General features: G+C 38.4%; 13 non-coding genes across 13 annotated transcripts; all 13 read left to right on the top strand.

Annotated features, from left to right (window-relative positions):
• The first annotated feature begins 12 nt into the window (after nt 1–12).
• Nucleotides 13–131, top strand: LOC128170305 (5S ribosomal RNA). Its single transcript, XR_008241811.1, has one exon. It is a non-coding gene; the product is annotated as a 5S ribosomal RNA (ribosomal RNA).
• Nucleotides 132–1664: 1533 nt separating this feature from the next.
• Nucleotides 1665–1783, top strand: LOC128170304 (5S ribosomal RNA). Its single transcript, XR_008241810.1, has one exon. It is a non-coding gene; the product is annotated as a 5S ribosomal RNA (ribosomal RNA).
• A 1529-nt stretch (nt 1784–3312) lies between these two features.
• Nucleotides 3313–3431, top strand: LOC128170303 (5S ribosomal RNA). The gene has a single exon (XR_008241809.1). It is a non-coding gene; the product is annotated as a 5S ribosomal RNA (ribosomal RNA).
• A 1537-nt stretch (nt 3432–4968) lies between these two features.
• On the top strand, nt 4969–5087 carry LOC128170300 (5S ribosomal RNA). Its single transcript, XR_008241807.1, has one exon. It is a non-coding gene; the product is annotated as a 5S ribosomal RNA (ribosomal RNA).
• A 1535-nt stretch (nt 5088–6622) lies between these two features.
• Nucleotides 6623–6741, top strand: LOC128170299 (5S ribosomal RNA). Its single transcript, XR_008241806.1, has one exon. It is a non-coding gene; the product is annotated as a 5S ribosomal RNA (ribosomal RNA).
• A 1535-nt stretch (nt 6742–8276) lies between these two features.
• On the top strand, nt 8277–8395 carry LOC128170298 (5S ribosomal RNA). The gene has a single exon (XR_008241805.1). It is a non-coding gene; the product is annotated as a 5S ribosomal RNA (ribosomal RNA).
• Nucleotides 8396–9926: 1531 nt separating this feature from the next.
• On the top strand, nt 9927–10045 carry LOC128170297 (5S ribosomal RNA). Its single transcript, XR_008241804.1, has one exon. It is a non-coding gene; the product is annotated as a 5S ribosomal RNA (ribosomal RNA).
• Nucleotides 10046–11577: 1532 nt separating this feature from the next.
• Nucleotides 11578–11696, top strand: LOC128170296 (5S ribosomal RNA). Its single transcript, XR_008241803.1, has one exon. It is a non-coding gene; the product is annotated as a 5S ribosomal RNA (ribosomal RNA).
• Nucleotides 11697–13224: 1528 nt separating this feature from the next.
• On the top strand, nt 13225–13343 carry LOC128170295 (5S ribosomal RNA). Its single transcript, XR_008241802.1, has one exon. It is a non-coding gene; the product is annotated as a 5S ribosomal RNA (ribosomal RNA).
• A 1540-nt stretch (nt 13344–14883) lies between these two features.
• On the top strand, nt 14884–15002 carry LOC128170294 (5S ribosomal RNA). The gene has a single exon (XR_008241801.1). It is a non-coding gene; the product is annotated as a 5S ribosomal RNA (ribosomal RNA).
• Nucleotides 15003–16530: 1528 nt separating this feature from the next.
• Nucleotides 16531–16649, top strand: LOC128170293 (5S ribosomal RNA). Its single transcript, XR_008241800.1, has one exon. It is a non-coding gene; the product is annotated as a 5S ribosomal RNA (ribosomal RNA).
• A 1535-nt stretch (nt 16650–18184) lies between these two features.
• On the top strand, nt 18185–18303 carry LOC128170292 (5S ribosomal RNA). Its single transcript, XR_008241799.1, has one exon. It is a non-coding gene; the product is annotated as a 5S ribosomal RNA (ribosomal RNA).
• A 1532-nt stretch (nt 18304–19835) lies between these two features.
• Nucleotides 19836–19954, top strand: LOC128170291 (5S ribosomal RNA). Its single transcript, XR_008241798.1, has one exon. It is a non-coding gene; the product is annotated as a 5S ribosomal RNA (ribosomal RNA).
• The last annotated feature ends 727 nt before the right edge of the window (nt 19955–20681 follow it).

Raw genomic sequence — 20681 nt, 5'->3', positions numbered from 1 at the left:
ACCCTATCTAATGTCTACGGCCATATCACGTTGAAAGCACCGGTTCTCGTCCGATCACCGAAGTTAAGCAACGTAGAGCTTGGTTAGTACTTGGATGGGTGACCGCCTGGGAATACCAGGTGTCGTAGACTTTTTCTTATTTCAAATAAAATTTCATCAATTTTTTTTTTATCAAAAATAATTCTCATAATTCGCCCTGCGAATAAATTTTCCAATGATCTCCAAGTCATCATGGTCTAAGGGAGACAAGTCCGTGAAAAACGTGCGGTGAAATTTACATGCATGCGGCAGACAAGAAATAAGCAAGTAAAATAAAACATAGCGAATCAATCGCATTACAAAAAACAATGAAACGATATTTTGTCCATGTATGAATTACCGATTATTAATGATTATCAAATATTATATGCTTAATTAATTACCTTATACAATACACATAATTATGTATCTCAATTTTGAAGAAGCGAAATAACGGTATATTAGGGTAGATAATTGTCAGCCCAAGCTCAGCAATCATGGCACCTGGCACAGCATTTGAGACAGATAATAACTTGTTTATTCAGGCGACTCGTGTCGCCTTATGAAATGAAACGAGTTTCTCAATTAGCAATGCCACTGTGCGCTATATAGTGGGGTGCGCGAAGAGCAAGGACATCACAAATCCTACACTGCAAATCGAAAACACTTACTGCATCTTCTAGTGCTATATCCTATATCAAGATGAAAGCTATCCAAAGTACCAGTCCCAGAAGAAAGACTATGGACAAGCGTTTTTCGTTGATGGACAGCGAACGTCGCTTTAAAAGAGCGTGTGAGCAGATTGTCCAACTCAACTACAAGATGTCTGACCTCCAGTCCCGATACAGTAGAGCCAAGGCAGAGAATCATCGTTCCTTCAGATACAGCCTTAGACTGAGACTGGCAGTTGTTGAGGGACTCAGAAACATGTACTACGACTACGCTCACAACAAAGCACAGACAGTAGCAGACCTAAGGCGTGAAATGTTTGGAGAAGATGTACAGATCATCTCCGACGACATGTCAGACTCCGGATCAGATGAGGAGTACTGAGCGGTTACTACAGATATAACTGCAAACGGCTCTTTTTAGAGCCATGAAATTTTTTCGAAAAGATGTCTCTATACAATACAATAGAAATACAGTGTACATATCAATGAAATCAAAATAGATAAATTATCAATGGAAAAAATGAACATATACACCAAAAACAAATTACAACAGCAACAACACATTACACTTGCATATCCCACAATTGAATTTTACTTTTGTAATACAGATAAATATTATTTATCCCCCCCCCCCCGCCCTCTTTTCGTGTAATAGAAAGTGCCCCGATGATATATCAATCCCTCTCATCATCTACAAACACAAGTGTATTCTGTCATATCATCAAATAAAAAAAAACCACAAGGCGTCTTACAAGACCCCCCCCCCCCCTTTTTCACATTCGCAACAGTAGCAAGTGCGCGTTCACCCCCCCCCCCCCCTTTACAAAACAAAGTAAACATTTCTATGGAGTGAGTCAGTGAGTAACATATAGCTTTTATTACACTAAAATATAAATATCTGAAACATGAAATTAAAATAATTGAAATGTCTTTCACAACTGTATCTTTATGTACGCAATATAAACCCTATCTAATGTCTACGGCCATATCACGTTGAAAGCACCGGTTCTCGTCCGATCACCGAAGTTAAGCAACGTAGAGCTTGGTTAGTACTTGGATGGGTGACCGCCTGGGAATACCAGGTGTCGTAGACTTTTTCTTATTTCAAATAAAATTTCATCAATTTTTTTTTATCAAAAATAATTCTCATAATTCGCCCTGCGAATAAATTTTCCAATGATCTCCAAGTCATCATGGTCTAAGGGAGACAAGTCCGTGAAAAACGTGCGGTGAAATTTACATGCATGCGGCAGACAAGAAATAAGCAAGTAAAATAAAACATAGCGAATCAATCGCATTACAAAAAACAATGAAACGATATTTTGTCCATGTATGAATTACCGATTATTAATGATTATCAAATATTATATGCTTAATTAATTACCTTATACAATACACATAATTATGTATCTCAATTTTGAAGAAGCGAAATAACGGTATATTAGGGTAGATAATTGTCAGCCCAAGCTCAGCAATCATGGCACCTGGCACAGCATTTGAGACAGATAATAACTTGTTTATTCAGGCGACTCGTGTCGCCTTATGAAATGAAACGAGTTTCTCAATTAGCAATGCCACTGTGCGCTATATAGTGGGGTGCGCGAAGAGCAAGGACATCACAAATCCTACACTGCAAATCGAAAACACTTACTGCATCTTCTAGTGCTATATCCTATATCAAGATGAAAGCTATCCAAAGTACCAGTCCCAGAAGAAAGACTATGGACAAGCGTTTTTCGTTGATGGACAGCGAACGTCGCTTTAAAAGAGCGTGTGAGCAGATTGTCCAACTCAACTACAAGATGTCTGACCTCCAGTCCCGATACAGTAGAGCCAAGGCAGAGAATCATCGTTCCTTCAGATACAGCCTTAGACTGAGACTGGCAGTTGTTGAGGGACTCAGAAACATGTACTACGACTACGCTCACAACAAAGCACAGACAGTAGCAGACCTAAGGCGTGAAATGTTTGGAGAAGATGTACAGATCATCTCCGACGACATGTCAGACTCCGGATCAGATGAGGAGTACTGAGCGGTTACTACAGATATAACTGCAAACGGCTCTTTTTAGAGCCATGAAATTTTTTCGAAAAGATGTCTCTATACAATACAATAGAAATACAGTGTACATATCAATGAAATCAAAATAGATAAATTATCAATGGAAAAAATGAACATATACACCAAAAACAAATTACAACAGCAACAACACATTACACTTGCATATCCCACAATTGAATTTTACTTTTGTAATACAGATAAATATTATTTATCCCCCCCCCCGCCCTCTTTTCGTGTAATAGAAAGTGCCCCGATGATATATCAATCCCTCTCATCATCTACAAACACAAGTGTATTCTGTCATATCATCAAATAAAAAAAAACCACAAGGCGTCTTACAAGACCCCCCCCCCCTTTTTCACATTCGCAACAGTAGCAAGTGCGCGTTCACCCCCCCCCCCCCCCTTTACAAAACAAAGTAAACATTTCTATGGAGTGAGTCAGTGAGTAACATATAGCTTTTATTACACTAAAATATAAATATCTGAAACATGAAATTAAAATAATTGAAATGTCTTTCACAACTGTATCTTTATGTACGCAATATAAACCCTATCTAATGTCTACGGCCATATCACGTTGAAAGCACCGGTTCTCGTCCGATCACCGAAGTTAAGCAACGTAGAGCTTGGTTAGTACTTGGATGGGTGACCGCCTGGGAATACCAGGTGTCGTAGACTTTTTCTTATTTCAAATAAAATTTCATCAATTTTTTTTTTATCAAAAATAATTCTCATAATTCGCCCTGCGAATAAATTTTCCAATGATCTCCAAGTCATCATGGTCTAAGGGAGACAAGTCCGTGAAAAACGTGCGGTGAAATTTACATGCATGCGGCAGACAAGAAATAAGCAAGTAAAATAAAACATAGCGAATCAATCGCATTACAAAAAACAATGAAACGATATTTTGTCCATGTATGAATTACCGATTATTAATGATTATCAAATATTATATGCTTAATTAATTACCTTATACAATACACATAATTATGTATCTCAATTTTGAAGAAGCGAAATAACGGTATATTAGGGTAGATAATTGTCAGCCCAAGCTCAGCAATCATGGCACCTGGCACAGCATTTGAGACAGATAATAACTTGTTTATTCAGGCGACTCGTGTCGCCTTATGAAATGAAACGAGTTTCTCAATTAGCAATGCCACTGTGCGCTATATAGTGGGGTGCGCGAAGAGCAAGGACATCACAAATCCTACACTGCAAATCGAAAACACTTACTGCATCTTCTAGTGCTATATCCTATATCAAGATGAAAGCTATCCAAAGTACCAGTCCCAGAAGAAAGACTATGGACAAGCGTTTTTCGTTGATGGACAGCGAACGTCGCTTTAAAAGAGCGTGTGAGCAGATTGTCCAACTCAACTACAAGATGTCTGACCTCCAGTCCCGATACAGTAGAGCCAAGGCAGAGAATCATCGTTCCTTCAGATACAGCCTTAGACTGAGACTGGCAGTTGTTGAGGGACTCAGAAACATGTACTACGACTACGCTCACAACAAAGCACAGACAGTAGCAGACCTAAGGCGTGAAATGTTTGGAGAAGATGTACAGATCATCTCCGACGACATGTCAGACTCCGGATCAGATGAGGAGTACTGAGCGGTTACTACAGATATAACTGCAAACGGCTCTTTTTAGAGCCATGAAATTTTTTCGAAAAGATGTCTCTATACAATACAATAGAAATACAGTGTACAAATCAATGAAATCAAAATAGATAAATTATCAATGGAAAAAATGAACATATACACCAAAAACAAATTACAACAGCAACAACACATTACACTTGCATATCCCACAATTGAATTTTACTTTTGTAATACAGATAAATATTATTTATCCCCCCCCCCCCCGCCCTCTTTTCGTGTAATAGAAAGTGCCCCGATGATATATCAATCCCTCTCATCATCTACAAACACAAGTGTATTCTGTCATATCATCAAATAAAAAAAAACCACAAGGCGTCTTACAAGACCCCCCCCCCCTTTTTCACATTCGCAACAGTAGCAAGTGCGCGTTCACCCCCCCCCCCCCCCCCCCTTTACAAAACAAAGTAAACATTTCTATGGAGTGAGTCAGTGAGTAACATATAGCTTTTATTACACTAAAATATAAATATCTGAAACATGAAATTAAAATAATTGAAATGTCTTTCACAACTGTATCTTTATGTACGCAATATAAACCCTATCTAATGTCTACGGCCATATCACGTTGAAAGCACCGGTTCTCGTCCGATCACCGAAGTTAAGCAACGTAGAGCTTGGTTAGTACTTGGATGGGTGACCGCCTGGGAATACCAGGTGTCGTAGACTTTTTCTTATTTCAAATAAAATTTCATCAATTTTTTTTTTATCAAAAATAATTCTCATAATTCGCCCTGCGAATAAATTTTCCAATGATCTCCAAGTCATCATGGTCTAAGGGAGACAAGTCCGTGAAAAACGTGCGGTGAAATTTACATGCATGCGGCAGACAAGAAATAAGCAAGTAAAATAAAACATAGCGAATCAATCGCATTACAAAAAACAATGAAACGATATTTTGTCCATGTATGAATTACCGATTATTAATGATTATCAAATATTATATGCTTAATTAATTACCTTATACAATACACATAATTATGTATCTCAATTTTGAAGAAGCGAAATAACGGTATATTAGGGTAGATAATTGTCAGCCCAAGCTCAGCAATCATGGCACCTGGCACAGCATTTGAGACAGATAATAACTTGTTTATTCAGGCGACTCGTGTCGCCTTATGAAATGAAACGAGTTTCTCAATTAGCAATGCCACTGTGCGCTATATAGTGGGGTGCGCGAAGAGCAAGGACATCACAAATCCTACACTGCAAATCGAAAACACTTACTGCATCTTCTAGTGCTATATCCTATATCAAGATGAAAGCTATCCAAAGTACCAGTCCCAGAAGAAAGACTATGGACAAGCGTTTTTCGTTGATGGACAGCGAACGTCGCTTTAAAAGAGCGTGTGAGCAGATTGTCCAACTCAACTACAAGATGTCTGACCTCCAGTCCCGATACAGTAGAGCCAAGGCAGAGAATCATCGTTCCTTCAGATACAGCCTTAGACTGAGACTGGCAGTTGTTGAGGGACTCAGAAACATGTACTACGACTACGCTCACAACAAAGCACAGACAGTAGCAGACCTAAGGCGTGAAATGTTTGGAGAAGATGTACAGATCATCTTCGACGACATGTCAGACTCCGGATCAGATGAGGAGTACTGAGCGGTTACTACAGATATAACTGCAAACGGCTCTTTTTAGAGCCATGAAATTTTTTCGAAAAGATGTCTCTATACAATACAATAGAAATACAGTGTACATATCAATGAAATCAAAATAGATAAATTATCAATGGAAAAAATGAACATATACACCAAAAACAAATTACAACAGCAACAACACATTACACTTGCATATCCCACAATTGAATTTTACTTTTGTAATACAGATAAATATTATTTATCCCCCCCCCCCCCCGCCCTCTTTTCGTGTAATAGAAAGTGCCCCGATGATATATCAATCCCTCTCATCATCTACAAACACAAGTGTATTCTGTCATATCATCAAATAAAAAAAAACCACAAGGCGTCTTACAAGACCCCCCCCCCCCCTTTTTCACATTCGCAACAGTAGCAAGTGCGCGTTCACCCCCCCCCCCCCCTTTACAAAACAAAGTAAACATTTCTATGGAGTGAGTCAGTGAGTAACATATAGCTTTTATTACACTAAAATATAAATATCTGAAACATGAAATTAAAATAATTGAAATGTCTTTCACAACTGTATCTTTATGTACGCAATATAAACCCTATCTAATGTCTACGGCCATATCACGTTGAAAGCACCGGTTCTCGTCCGATCACCGAAGTTAAGCAACGTAGAGCTTGGTTAGTACTTGGATGGGTGACCGCCTGGGAATACCAGGTGTCGTAGACTTTTTCTTATTTCAAATAAAATTTCATCAATTTTTTTTTTATCAAAAATAATTCTCATAATTCGCCCTGCGAATAAATTTTCCAATGATCTCCAAGTCATCATGGTCTAAGGGAGACAAGTCCGTGAAAAACGTGCGGTGAAATTTACATGCATGCGGCAGACAAGAAATAAGCAAGTAAAATAAAACATAGCGAATCAATCGCATTACAAAAAACAATGAAACGATATTTTGTCCATGTATGAATTACCGATTATTAATGATTATCAAATATTATATGCTTAATTAATTACCTTATACAATACACATAATTATGTATCTCAATTTTGAAGAAGCGAAATAACGGTATATTAGGGTAGATAATTGTCAGCCCAAGCTCAGCAATCATGGCACCTGGCACAGCATTTGAGACAGATAATAACTTGTTTATTCAGGCGACTCGTGTCGCCTTATGAAATGAAACGAGTTTCTCAATTAGCAATGCCACTGTGCGCTATATAGTGGGGTGCGCGAAGAGCAAGGACATCACAAATCCTACACTGCAAATCGAAAACACTTACTGCATCTTCTAGTGCTATATCCTATATCAAGATGAAAGCTATCCAAAGTACCAGTCCCAGAAGAAAGACTATGGACAAGCGTTTTTCGTTGATGGACAGCGAACGTCGCTTTAAAAGAGCGTGTGAGCAGATTGTCCAACTCAACTACAAGATGTCTGACCTCCAGTCCCGATACAGTAGAGCCAAGGCAGAGAATCATCGTTCCTTCAGATACAGCCTTAGACTGAGACTGGCAGTTGTTGAGGGACTCAGAAACATGTACTACGACTACGCTCACAACAAAGCACAGACAGTAGCAGACCTAAGGCGTGAAATGTTTGGAGAAGATGTACAGATCATCTCCGACGACATGTCAGACTCCGGATCAGATGAGGAGTACTGAGCGGTTACTACAGATATAACTGCAAACGGCTCTTTTTAGAGCCATGAAATTTTTTCGAAAAGATGTCTCTATACAATACAATAGAAATACAGTGTACATATCAATGAAATCAAAATAGATAAATTATCAATGGAAAAAATGAACATATACACCAAAAACAAATTACAACAGCAACAACACATTACACTTGCATATCCCACAATTGAATTTTACTTTTGTAATACAGATAAATATTATTTATCCCCCCCCCCCCGCCCTCTTTTCGTGTAATAGAAAGTGCCCCGATGATATATCAATCCCTCTCATCATCTACAAACACAAGTGTATTCTGTCATATCATCAAATAAAAAAAAACCACAAGGCGTCTTACAAGACCCCCCCCCCCCCCCTTTTTCACATTCGCAACAGTAGCAAGTGCGCGTTCACCCCCCCCCCCCCCTTTACAAAACAAAGTAAACATTTCTATGGAGTGAGTCAGTGAGTAACATATAGCTTTTATTACACTAAAATATAAATATCTGAAACATGAAATTAAAATAATTGAAATGTCTTTCACAACTGTATCTTTATGTACGCAATATAAACCCTATCTAATGTCTACGGCCATATCACGTTGAAAGCACCGGTTCTCGTCCGATCACCGAAGTTAAGCAACGTAGAGCTTGGTTAGTACTTGGATGGGTGACCGCCTGGGAATACCAGGTGTCGTAGACTTTTTCTTATTTCAAATAAAATTTCATCAATTTTTTTTTTATCAAAAATAATTCTCATAATTCGCCCTGCGAATAAATTTTCCAATGATCTCCAAGTCATCATGGTCTAAGGGAGACAAGTCCGTGAAAAACGTGCGGTGAAATTTACATGCATGCGGCAGACAAGAAATAAGCAAGTAAAATAAAACATAGCGAATCAATCGCATTACAAAAAACAATGAAACGATATTTTGTCCATGTATGAATTACCGATTATTAATGATTATCAAATATTATATGCTTAATTAATTACCTTATACAATACACATAATTATGTATCTCAATTTTGAAGAAGCGAAATAACGGTATATTAGGGTAGATAATTGTCAGCCCAAGCTCAGCAATCATGGCACCTGGCACAGCATTTGAGACAGATAATAACTTGTTTATTCAGGCGACTCGTGTCGCCTTATGAAATGAAACGAGTTTCTCAATTAGCAATGCCACTGTGCGCTATATAGTGGGGTGCGCGAAGAGCAAGGACATCACAAATCCTACACTGCAAATCGAAAACACTTACTGCATCTTCTAGTGCTATATCCTATATCAAGATGAAAGCTATCCAAAGTACCAGTCCCAGAAGAAAGACTATGGACAAGCGTTTTTCGTTGATGGACAGCGAACGTCGCTTTAAAAGAGCGTGTGAGCAGATTGTCCAACTCAACTACAAGATGTCTGACCTCCAGTCCCGATACAGTAGAGCCAAGGCAGAGAATCATCGTTCCTTCAGATACAGCCTTAGACTGAGACTGGCAGTTGTTGAGGGACTCAGAAACATGTACTACGACTACGCTCACAACAAAGCACAGACAGTAGCAGACCTAAGGCGTGAAATGTTTGGAGAAGATGTACAGATCATCTCCGACGACATGTCAGACTCCGGATCAGATGAGGAGTACTGAGCGGTTACTACAGATATAACTGCAAACGGCTCTTTTTAGAGCCATGAAATTTTTTCGAAAAGATGTCTCTATACAATACAATAGAAATACAGTGTACATATCAATGAAATCAAAATAGATAAATTATCAATGGAAAAAATGAACATATACACCAAAAACAAATTACAACAGCAACAACACATTACACTTGCATATCCCACAATTGAATTTTACTTTTGTAATACAGATAAATATTATTTATCCCCCCCCCCCCGCCCTCTTTTCGTGTAATAGAAAGTGCCCCGATGATATATCAATCCCTCTCATCATCTACAAACACAAGTGTATTCTGTCATATCATCAAATAAAAAAAAACCACAAGGCGTCTTACAAGACCCCCCCCCCTTTTTCACATTCGCAACAGTAGCAAGTGCGCGTTCACCCCCCCCCCCCCCCTTTACAAAACAAAGTAAACATTTCTATGGAGTGAGTCAGTGAGTAACATATAGCTTTTATTACACTAAAATATAAATATCTGAAACATGAAATTAAAATAATTGAAATGTCTTTCACAACTGTATCTTTATGTACGCAATATAAACCCTATCTAATGTCTACGGCCATATCACGTTGAAAGCACCGGTTCTCGTCCGATCACCGAAGTTAAGCAACGTAGAGCTTGGTTAGTACTTGGATGGGTGACCGCCTGGGAATACCAGGTGTCGTAGACTTTTTCTTATTTCAAATAAAATTTCATCAATTTTTTTTTTATCAAAAATAATTCTCATAATTCGCCCTGCGAATAAATTTTCCAATGATCTCCAAGTCATCATGGTCTAAGGGAGACAAGTCCGTGAAAAACGTGCGGTGAAATTTACATGCATGCGGCAGACAAGAAATAAGCAAGTAAAATAAAACATAGCGAATCAATCGCATTACAAAAAACAATGAAACGATATTTTGTCCATGTATGAATTACCGATTATTAATGATTATCAAATATTATATGCTTAATTAATTACCTTATACAATACACATAATTATGTATCTCAATTTTGAAGAAGCGAAATAACGGTATATTAGGGTAGATAATTGTCAGCCCAAGCTCAGCAATCATGGCACCTGGCACAGCATTTGAGACAGATAATAACTTGTTTATTCAGGCGACTCGTGTCGCCTTATGAAATGAAACGAGTTTCTCAATTAGCAATGCCACTGTGCGCTATATAGTGGGGTGCGCGAAGAGCAAGGACATCACAAATCCTACACTGCAAATCGAAAACACTTACTGCATCTTCTAGTGCTATATCCTATATCAAGATGAAAGCTATCCAAAGTACCAGTCCCAGAAGAAAGACTATGGACAAGCGTTTTTCGTTGATGGACAGCGAACGTCGCTTTAAAAGAGCGTGTGAGCAGATTGTCCAACTCAACTACAAGATGTCTGACCTCCAGTCCCGATACAGTAGAGCCAAGGCAGAGAATCATCGTTCCTTCAGATACAGCCTTAGACTGAGACTGGCAGTTGTTGAGGGACTCAGAAACATGTACTACGACTACGCTCACAACAAAGCACAGACAGTAGCAGACCTAAGGCGTGAAATGTTTGGAGAAGATGTACAGATCATCTCCGACGACATGTCAGACTCCGGATCAGATGAGGAGTACTGAGCGGTTACTACAGATATAACTGCAAACGGCTCTTTTTAGAGCCATGAAATTTTTTCGAAAAGATGTCTCTATACAATACAATAGAAATACAGTGTACAAATCAATGAAATCAAAATAGATAAATTATCAATGGAAAAAATGAACATATACACCAAAAACAAATTACAACAGCAACAACACATTACACTTGCATATCCCACAATTGAATTTTACTTTTGTAATACAGATAAATATTATTTATCCCCCCCCCCGCCCTCTTTTCGTGTAATAGAAAGTGCCCCGATGATATATCAATCCCTCTCATCATCTACAAACACAAGTGTATTCTGTCATATCATCAAATAAAAAAAAACCACAAGGCGTCTTACAAGACCCCCCCCCCCCCCCCTTTTTCACATTCGCAACAGTAGCAAGTGCGCGTTCACCCCCCCCCCCCTTTACAAAACAAAGTAAACATTTCTATGGAGTGAGTCAGTGAGTAACATATAGCTTTTATTACACTAAAATATAAATATCTGAAACATGAAATTAAAATAATTGAAATGTCTTTCACAACTGTATCTTTATGTACGCAATATAAACCCTATCTAATGTCTACGGCCATATCACGTTGAAAGCACCGGTTCTCGTCCGATCACCGAAGTTAAGCAACGTAGAGCTTGGTTAGTACTTGGATGGGTGACCGCCTGGGAATACCAGGTGTCGTAGACTTTTTCTTATTTCAAATAAAATTTCATCAATTTTTTTTTTATCAAAAATAATTCTCATAATTCGCCCTGCGAATAAATTTTCCAATGATCTCCAAGTCATCATGGTCTAAGGGAGACAAGTCCGTGAAAAACGTGCGGTGAAATTTACATGCATGCGGCAGACAAGAAATAAGCAAGTAAAATAAAACATAGCGAATCAATCGCATTACAAAAAACAATGAAACGATATTTTGTCCATGTATGAATTACCGATTATTAATGATTATCAAATATTATATGCTTAATTAATTACCTTATACAATACACATAATTATGTATCTCAATTTTGAAGAAGCGAAATAACGGTATATTAGGGTAGATAATTGTCAGCCCAAGCTCAGCAATCATGGCACCTGGCACAGCATTTGAGACAGATAATAACTTGTTTATTCAGGCGACTCGTGTCGCCTTATGAAATGAAACGAGTTTCTCAATTAGCAATGCCACTGTGCGCTATATAGTGGGGTGCGCGAAGAGCAAGGACATCACAAATCCTACACTGCAAATCGAAAACACTTACTGCATCTTCTAGTGCTATATCCTATATCAAGATGAAAGCTATCCAAAGTACCAGTCCCAGAAGAAAGACTATGGACAAGCGTTTTTCGTTGATGGACAGCGAACGTCGCTTTAAAAGAGCGTGTGAGCAGATTGTCCAACTCAACTACAAGATGTCTGACCTCCAGTCCCGATACAGTAGAGCCAAGGCAGAGAATCATCGTTCCTTCAGATACAGCCTTAGACTGAGACTGGCAGTTGTTGAGGGACTCAGAAACATGTACTACGACTACGCTCACAACAAAGCACAGACAGTAGCAGACCTAAGGCGTGAAATGTTTGGAGAAGATGTACAGATCATCTTCGACGACATGTCAGACTCCGGATCAGATGAGGAGTACTGAGCGGTTACTACAGATATAACTGCAAACGGCTCTTTTTAGAGCCATGAAATTTTTTCGAAAAGATGTCTCTATACAATACAATAGAAATACAGTGTACATATCAATGAAATCAAAATAGATAAATTATCAATGGAAAAAATGAACATATACACCAAAAACAAATTACAACAGCAACAACACATTACACTTGCATATCCCACAATTGAATTTTACTTTTGTAATACAGATAAATATTATTTATCCCCCCCCCGCCCTCTTTTCGTGTAATAGAAAGTGCCCCGATGATATATCAATCCCTCTCATCATCTACAAACACAAGTGTATTCTGTCATATCATCAAATAAAAAAAAACCACAAGGCGTCTTACAAGACCCTCCCCCCCTTTTTCACATTCGCAACAGTAGCAAGTGCGCGTTCACCCCCCCCCCCCCCTTTACAAAACAAAGTAAACATTTCTATGGAGTGAGTCAGTGAGTAACATATAGCTTTTATTACACTAAAATATAAATATCTGAAACATGAAATTAAAATAATTGAAATGTCTTTCACAACTGTATCTTTATGTACGCAATATAAACCCTATCTAATGTCTACGGCCATATCACGTTGAAAGCACCGGTTCTCGTCCGATCACCGAAGTTAAGCAACGTAGAGCTTGGTTAGTACTTGGATGGGTGACCGCCTGGGAATACCAGGTGTCGTAGACTTTTTCTTATTTCAAATAAAATTTCATCAATTTTTTTTTTATCAAAAATAATTCTCATAATTCGCCCTGCGAATAAATTTTCCAATGATCTCCAAGTCATCATGGTCTAAGGGAGACAAGTCCGTGAAAAACGTGCGGTGAAATTTACATGCATGCGGCAGACAAGAAATAAGCAAGTAAAATAAAACATAGCGAATCAATCGCATTACAAAAAACAATGAAACGATATTTTGTCCATGTATGAATTACCGATTATTAATGATTATCAAATATTATATGCTTAATTAATTACCTTATACAATACACATAATTATGTATCTCAATTTTGAAGAAGCGAAATAACGGTATATTAGGGTAGATAATTGTCAGCCCAAGCTCAGCAATCATGGCACCTGGCACAGCATTTGAGACAGATAATAACTTGTTTATTCAGGCGACTCGTGTCGCCTTATGAAATGAAACGAGTTTCTCAATTAGCAATGCCACTGTGCGCTATATAGTGGGGTGCGCGAAGAGCAAGGACATCACAAATCCTACACTGCAAATCGAAAACACTTACTGCATCTTCTAGTGCTATATCCTATATCAAGATGAAAGCTATCCAAAGTACCAGTCCCAGAAGAAAGACTATGGACAAGCGTTTTTCGTTGATGGACAGCGAACGTCGCTTTAAAAGAGCGTGTGAGCAGATTGTCCAACTCAACTACAAGATGTCTGACCTCCAGTCCCGATACAGTAGAGCCAAGGCAGAGAATCATCGTTCCTTCAGATACAGCCTTAGACTGAGACTGGCAGTTGTTGAGGGACTCAGAAACATGTACTACGACTACGCTCACAACAAAGCACAGACAGTAGCAGACCTAAGGCGTGAAATGTTTGGAGAAGATGTACAGATCATCTCCGACGACATGTCAGACTCCGGATCAGATGAGGAGTACTGAGCGGTTACTACAGATATAACTGCAAACGGCTCTTTTTAGAGCCATGAAATTTTTTCGAAAAGATGTCTCTATACAATACAATAGAAATACAGTGTACATATCAATGAAATCAAAATAGATAAATTATCAATGGAAAAAATGAACATATACACCAAAAACAAATTACAACAGCAACAACACATTACACTTGCATATCCCACAATTGAATTTTACTTTTGTAATACAGATAAATATTATTTATCCCCCCCCCCCCCCCCCCGCCCTCTTTTCGTGTAATAGAAAGTGCCCCGATGATATATCAATCCCTCTCATCATCTACAAACACAAGTGTATTCTGTCATATCATCAAATAAAAAAAAACCACAAGGCGTCTTACAAGACCCCCCCCCCCCTTTTTCACATTCGCAACAGTAGCAAGTGCGCGTTCACCCCCCCCCCCCCCCCTTTACAAAACAAAGTAAACATTTCTATGGAGTGAGTCAGTGAGTAACATATAGCTTTTATTACACTAAAATATAAATATCTGAAACATGAAATTAAAATAATTGAAATGTCTTTCACAACTGTATCTTTATGTACGCAATATAAACCCTATCTAATGTCTACGGCCATATCACGTTGAAAGCACCGGTTCTCGTCCGATCACCGAAGTTAAGCAACGTAGAGCTTGGTTAGTACTTGGATGGGTGACCGCCTGGGAATACCAGGTGTCGTAGACTTTTTCTTATTTCAAATAAAATTTCATCAATTTTTTTTTTATCAAAAATAATTCTCATAATTCGCCCTGCGAATAAATTTTCCAATGATCTCCAAGTCATCATGGTCTAAGGGAGACAAGTCCGTGAAAAACGTGCGGTGAAATTTACATGCATGCGGCAGACAAGAAATAAGCAAGTAAAATAAAACATAGCGAATCAATCGCATTACAAAAAACAATGAAACGATATTTTGTCCATGTATGAATTACCGATTATTAATGATTATCAAATATTATATGCTTAATTAATTACCTTATACAATACACATAATTATGTATCTCAATTTTGAAGAAGCGAAATAACGGTATATTAGGGTAGATAATTGTCAGCCCAAGCTCAGCAATCATGGCACCTGGCACAGCATTTGAGACAGATAATAACTTGTTTATTCAGGCGACTCGTGTCGCCTTATGAAATGAAACGAGTTTCTCAATTAGCAATGCCACTGTGCGCTATATAGTGGGGTGCGCGAAGAGCAAGGACATCACAAATCCTACACTGCAAATCGAAAACACTTACTGCATCTTCTAGTGCTATATCCTATATCAAGATGAAAGCTATCCAAAGTACCAGTCCCAGAAGAAAGACTATGGACAAGCGTTTTTCGTTGATGGACAGCGAACGTCGCTTTAAAAGAGCGTGTGAGCAGATTGTCCAACTCAACTACAAGATGTCTGACCTCCAGTCCCGATACAGTAGAGCCAAGGCAGAGAATCATCGTTCCTTCAGATACAGCCTTAGACTGAGACTGGCAGTTGTTGAGGGACTCAGAAACATGTACTACGACTACGCTCACAACAAAGCACAGACAGTAGCAGACCTAAGGCGTGAAATGTTTGGAGAAGATGTACAGATCATCTTCGACGACATGTCAGACTCCGGATCAGATGAGGAGTACTGAGCGGTTACTACAGATATAACTGCAAACGGCTCTTTTTAGAGCCATGAAATTTTTTCGAAAAGATGTCTCTATACAATACAATAGAAATACAGTGTACATATCAATGAAATCAAAATAGATAAATTATCAATGGAAAAAATGAACATATACACCAAAAACAAATTACAACAGCAACAACACATTACACTTGCATATCCCACAATTGAATTTTACTTTTGTAATACAGATAAATATTATTTATCCCCCCCCCCGCCCTCTTTTCGTGTAATAGAAAGTGCCCCGATGATATATCAATCCCTCTCATCATCTACAAACACAAGTGTATTCTGTCATATCATCAAATAAAAAAAAACCACAAGGCGTCTTACAAGACCCTCCCCCCCTTTTTCACATTCGCAACAGTAGCAAGTGCGCGTTCACCCCCCCCCCCCCTTTACAAAACAAAGTAAACATTTCTATGGAGTGAGTCAGTGAGTAACATATAGCTTTTATTACACTAAAATATAAATATCTGAAACATGAAATTAAAATAATTGAAATGTCTTTCACAACTGTATCTTTATGTACGCAATATAAACCCTATCTAATGTCTACGGCCATATCACGTTGAAAGCACCGGTTCTCGTCCGATCACCGAAGTTAAGCAACGTAGAGCTTGGTTAGTACTTGGATGGGTGACCGCCTGGGAATACCAGGTGTCGTAGACTTTTTCTTATTTCAAATAAAATTTCATCAATTTTTTTTTTATCAAAAATAATTCTCATAATTCGCCCTGCGAATAAATTTTCCAATGATCTCCAAGTCATCATGGTCTAAGGGAGACAAGTCCGTGAAAAACGTGCGGTGAAATTTACATGCATGCGGCAGACAAGAAATAAGCAAGTAAAATAAAACATAGCGAATCAATCGCATTACAAAAAACAATGAAACGATATTTTGTCCATGTATGAATTACCGATTATTAATGATTATCAAATATTATATGCTTAATTAATTACCTTATACAATACACATAATTATGTATCTCAATTTTGAAGAAGCGAAATAACGGTATATTAGGGTAGATAATTGTCAGCCCAAGCTCAGCAATCATGGCACCTGGCACAGCATTTGAGACAGATAATAACTTGTTTATTCAGGCGACTCGTGTCGCCTTATGAAATGAAACGAGTTTCTCAATTAGCAATGCCACTGTGCGCTATATAGTGGGGTGCGCGAAGAGCAAGGACATCACAAATCCTACACTGCAAATCGAAAACACTTACTGCATCTTCTAGTGCTATATCCTATATCAAGATGAAAGCTATCCAAAGTACCAGTCCCAGAAGAAAGACTATGGACAAGCGTTTTTCGTTGATGGACAGCGAACGTCGCTTTAAAAGAGCGTGTGAGCAGATTGTCCAACTCAACTACAAGATGTCTGACCTCCAGTCCCGATACAGTAGAGCCAAGGCAGAGAATCATCGTTCCTTCAGATACAGCCTTAGACTGAGACTGGCAGTTGTTGAGGGACTCAGAAACATGTACTACGACTACGCTCACAACAAAGCACAGACAGTAGCAGACCTAAGGCGTGAAATGTTTGGAGAAGATGTACAGATCATCTCCGACGACATGTCAGACTCCGGATCAGATGAGGAGTACTGAGCGGTTACTACAGATATAACTGCAAACGGCTCTTTTTAGAGCCATGAAATTTTTTCGAAAAGATGTCTCTATACAATACAATAGAAATACAGTGTACATATCAATGAAATCAAAATAGATAAATTATCAATGGAAAAAATGAACATATACACCAAAAACAAATTACAACAGCAACAACACATTACACTTGCATATCCCACAATTGAATTTTACTTTTGTAATACAGATAAATATTATTTATCCCCCCCCCCCCCCCCGCCCTCTTTTCGTGTAATAGAAAGTGCCCCGATGATATATCAATCCCTCTCATCATCTACAAACACAAGTGTATTCTGTCATATCATCAAATAAAAAAAAACCACAAGGCGTCTTACAAGACCCCCCCCCCCCTTTTTCACATTCGCAACAGTAGCAAGTGCGCGTTCACCCCCCCCCCCCCTTTACAAAACAAAGTAAACATTTCTATGGAGTGAGTCAGTGAGTAACATATAGCTTTTATTACACTAAAATATAAATATCTGAAACATGAAATTAAAATAATTGAAATGTCTTTCACAACTGTATCTTTATGTACGCAATATAAACCCTATCTAATGTCTACGGCCATATCACGTTGAAAGCACCGGTTCTCGTCCGATCACCGAAGTTAAGCAACGTAGAGCTTGGTTAGTACTTGGATGGGTGACCGCCTGGGAATACCAGGTGTCGTAGACTTTTTCTTATTTCAAATAAAATTTCATCAATTTTTTTTTTATCAAAAATAATTCTCATAATTCGCCCTGCGAATAAATTTTCCAATGATCTCCAAGTCATCATGGTCTAAGGGAGACAAGTCCGTGAAAAACGTGCGGTGAAATTTACATGCATGCGGCAGACAAGAAATAAGCAAGTAAAATAAAACATAGCGAATCAATCGCATTACAAAAAACAATGAAACGATATTTTGTCCATGTATGAATTACCGATTATTAATGATTATCAAATATTATATGCTTAATTAATTACCTTATACAATACACATAATTATGTATCTCAATTTTGAAGAAGCGAAATAACGGTATATTAGGGTAGATAATTGTCAGCCCAAGCTCAGCAATCATGGCACCTGGCACAGCATTTGAGACAGATAATAACTTGTTTATTCAGGCGACTCGTGTCGCCTTATGAAATGAAACGAGTTTCTCAATTAGCAATGCCACTGTGCGCTATATAGTGGGGTGCGCGAAGAGCAAGGACATCACAAATCCTACACTGCAAATCGAAAACACTTACTGCATCTTCTAGTGCTATATCCTATATCAAGATGAAAGCTATCCAAAGTACCAGTCCCAGAAGAAAGACTATGGACAAGCGTTTTTCGTTGATGGACAGCGAACGTCGCTTTAAAAGAGCGTGTGAGCAGATTGTCCAACTCAACTACAAGATGTCTGACCTCCAGTCCCGATACAGTAGAGCCAAGGCAGAGAATCATCGTTCCTTCAGATACAGCCTTAGACTGAGACTGGCAGTTGTTGAGGGACTCAGAAACATGTACTACGACTACGCTCACAACAAAGCACAGACAGTAGCAGACCTAAGGCGTGAAATGTTTGGAGAAGATGTACAGATCATCTTCGACGACATGTCAGACTCCGGATCAGATGAGGAGTACTGAGCGGTTACTACAGATATAACTGCAAACGGCTCTTTTTAGAGCCATGAAATTTTTTCGAAAAGATGTCTCTATACAATACAATAGAAATACAGTGTACATATCAATGAAATCAAAATAGATAAATTATCAATGGAAAAAATGAACATATACACCAAAAACAAATTACAACAGCAACAACACATTACACTTGCATATCCCACAATTGAATTTTACTTTTGTAATACAGATAAATATTATTTATCCCCCCCCCGCCCTCTTTTCGTGTAATAGAAAGTGCCCCGATGATATATCAATCCCTCTCATCATCTACAAACACAAGTGTATTCTGTCATATCATCAAATAAAAAAAAACCACAAGGCGTCTTACAAGACCCTCCCCCCCTTTTTCACATTCGCAACAGTAGCAAGTGCGCGTTCACCCCCCCCCCCCCCCCCCTTTACAAAACAAAGTAAACATTTCTATGGAGTGAGTCAGTGAGTAACATATAGCTTTTATTACACTAAAATATAAATATCTGAAACATGAAATTAAAATAATTGAAATGTCTTTCACAACTGTATCTTTATGTACGCAATATAAACCCTATCTAATGTCTACGGCCATATCACGTTGAAAGCACCGGTTCTCGTCCGATCACCGAAGTTAAGCAACGTAGAGCTTGGTTAGTACTTGGATGGGTGACCGCCTGGGAATACCAGGTGTCGTAGACTTTTTCTTATTTCAAATAAAATTTCATCAATTTTTTTTTTATCAAAAATAATTCTCATAATTCGCCCTGCGAATAAATTTTCCAATGATCTCCAAGTCATCATGGTCTAAGGGAGACAAGTCCGTGAAAAACGTGCGGTGAAATTTACATGCATGCGGCAGACAAGAAATAAGCAAGTAAAATAAAACATAGCGAATCAATCGCATTACAAAAAACAATGAAACGATATTTTGTCCATGTATGAATTACCGATTATTAATGATTATCAAATATTATATGCTTAATTAATTACCTTATACAATACACATAATTATGTATCTCAATTTTGAAGAAGCGAAATAACGGTATATTAGGGTAGATAATTGTCAGCCCAAGCTCAGCAATCATGGCACCTGGCACAGCATTTGAGACAGATAATAACTTGTTTATTCAGGCGACTCGTGTCGCCTTATGAAATGAAACGAGTTTCTCAATTAGCAATGCCACTGTGCGCTATATAGTGGGGTGCGCGAAGAGCAAGGACATCACAAATCCTACACTGCAAATCGAAAACACTTACTGCATCTTCTAGTGCTATATCCTATATCAAGATGAAAGCTATCCAAAGTACCAGTCCCAGAAGAAAGACTATGGACAAGCGTTTTTCGTTGATGGACAGCGAACGTCGCTTTAAAAGAGCGTGTGAGCAGATTGTCCAACTCAACTACAAGATGTCTGACCTCCAGTCC

This window comes from Crassostrea angulata, chromosome 1 (assembly GCF_025612915.1).
Source record: "Crassostrea angulata isolate pt1a10 chromosome 1, ASM2561291v2, whole genome shotgun sequence".
Taxonomy (NCBI): domain Eukaryota; kingdom Metazoa; phylum Mollusca; class Bivalvia; order Ostreida; family Ostreidae; genus Magallana; species Magallana angulata.
This window is presented reverse-complemented; position numbering and strand designations above follow the sequence as displayed.